Below are 2,631 nucleotides of genomic sequence, written 5' to 3'. Positions count from 1 at the left end.
AAGTATGCTCTTGTCAAGTTTCGTGTGCACATATTGGGCACCGAGCAATTTTTTGGTTTATACGGATCACGCATCACTGCGGACCGCAATAAACTCACTGCACCTCTCGCCTAGAATGGCAAGATGGCTTACATTCTTCTCTAGAATTAATTTCAAAGTTGAATACAAGCCGGGTAAGTCGAATGTCTTGGCTGAAGCTTTATCGCGCAGACCAGACTTTGAGGTTGGGGATCAACGCTTCCTTGTTGGAAGGTTGATTGCCCACCGCCCCGTGAGGCAAAACTATCAGATCCTCGTCCAATGGAAAGGTTACCCGAAGAGGTTTGACTCTTAGGAACCAATCGATACCCTACGTATTTATGCGCCCGGCTTGGTGGCTGCCTATGAAAAGGAGCACCAGCTGAGACCTCTTCGCTAGTCTCAAATGGACTAGCAGAAGCAGCGTTGTCAGAAGAAACAGAGGGTACAGTACCGCCCATGATTTCTTTTAGACGCAAGCGGGCGAAATTAATTCGCTGCGACCGCTGTTTCATCGCATCGGAATGCGGATGAATGCGGCACGTGCCCCGCAACTCTAAATGTTGCGGGTGCACGTGGTGATACACCACGTGAATGCGACCCCTCTTTGGAGGTCGAATACGAATGCGAGTCGGACGAAATGGCCGATTCGGGGAGAACAGAACAGTCGCCTGATCATCGTCAGGCGGCTGACTATGAGCCTTCGAATGAGGGGGCTCATTCGGGAAGACGTGCTGGTACCGTTCGCTACAGCATGTTCCGTTCCGACGATGAGGATGATTCCTCATCGCCAGCACCGTCTCCCGTGCCGTCACCCGCATATATTTCTGTGCGTGGTGATGACGATGGCGTAAGCCATCGTAAGAAAAGTTCTTGTGGTACCCCTGCTTCAGTGGGTACCACTCAGGGAATCGTAGACGCTAAAATGTATCGTCTTGCCCTCGAGAAGAAGCCCTGGCTTTTGCCAAATAGCTAATCAATAGCTTGTCTGGAGAAACTACTTCTCACAATAAATATCCCTTATTTATTGCGACAAGCTACATGGCCTTGATTCCAGCCCGAAGAACTTTCGCGCTGAGGAAGATTTTTATCTCGATGCTTTTCGTAACCATCGTTGGTCTAGTGGCAAGAACAAGCGAGATAAAGTCTCGCTGATGCAAGCCTGGAGCGCGTTAATTAGCAATGCCAAAGAAATTGGACGCGAAGCCTGGCTTCAAAGACTTCACGTGATTCACGTTAAGTTTGAGAAACGAACTCCAACCGGTGCAAGGTATAAATTGCATCGGTTGTCACGTGAGGCAGGCTTTCCATGCCTCACGTGGGTGATTTCTGTCCGTGTTGTGTTGACAACACGAAGAGAGTGATAGGGGATGTCTATTCCCTTTCTTCGCCCTGGGGAAGGACTCGCATCTCTATCGAGATGCGGGATGCGATTGACGTTTTGCAATCGATTTACAGGCGCCAAGGGCGCGTGTTTTCCGATGGGCCTTCTGAACCATCGGGTGGGTCTCGTCATACTGACGGACGAGGCCCTCAACGTCAACAATCAGCTGGGAACGAGGATCCCAGCTGTCATGCGAAGGTGGATAACCTCACCAGCGAACTAGATAACTTGTTCGCCGCCCCTTCACATCACGGTGGTTTTGGATACGTTCAACAAGGAAACGTTGACCACCGTGGGAATTCACCAATGGTTGTGACGGAGGAGGGAAAATTAGATCCGACCCATGTGTCGGAACTAGAATCGAAGATCGACAAACTCGATCACTTCCTCCATAAAATGGAGGAGGGACTTGATCACGAGCGCGGTAAGCGCCGCTCGATGGAGCAGACGGTGCAGGTTCATCATATCGAGCGGTTGGAAGACCGTTCGAAGAGTGCGTACTCCATGTTGGAGTACGAACGGAAATATCACGCTCTTCGTGATGAGCTGTCTTCCGCTCATCGCAGTTTCAAGGATCTTGGGCCCGGTATGAGAACCTCCAGATTCAATATGAGAATCTAATTCGTGACCACTAAATTCTTTTAGAGATTCTTGAAAAGGGTGGTCAGATCCGTCCTCGAAAGAAACCGCGTACTGATGGTACGGGCGGAGCCGACCAACGTAAAAAGTAGGATGCGTTCGCATCCGTCGTGCCTCTGCGATGCAGTTCACGGAAATGCCCAATGAGCTTGGGTAGTTGTTTACTGCTACTCACATTAGTGACTAATCGCTTAGGAAGGTTTACCGTTGAGAGTAGCACTAGATCATTAATTTTAAATGAATGAACATTTGCTCTTCCATGTTTGTCTGTATTCCGTTTCTGTCGGTCCACTGCGTTAGCAATGGAATCCTGAACGAAACGGACAATTAATTCTCGAGTTAGCAGAAACTCTTCTGCTAACTCATTTGTTTTGTCATTTTCAGTACGCTTAGTGCGTACTGCCATGAGATCACTCTCATCTTCGATGTCGATTTCTTCGACATCGATATCACTCGCGTCGTTGTTAACTTCGACGCGTGATGAGCATGAGCCAGAATTGAATTTGCTCGAGCGAGCCCCCCCCCTTTAACTAGAGGATCCCTCTAATTGGGTGGGTATGCGAGGATGGCGTAAGCCATTCACAAAGAAC

The sequence above is a fragment of the Bremia lactucae genome, linkage group LG1, assembly GCF_004359215.1.
Source record: "Bremia lactucae strain SF5 linkage group LG1, whole genome shotgun sequence".
In the NCBI taxonomy this organism is placed as follows: Eukaryota; Oomycota; class Peronosporomycetes; order Peronosporales; family Peronosporaceae; genus Bremia; species Bremia lactucae.
This window is presented reverse-complemented; position numbering follows the sequence as displayed.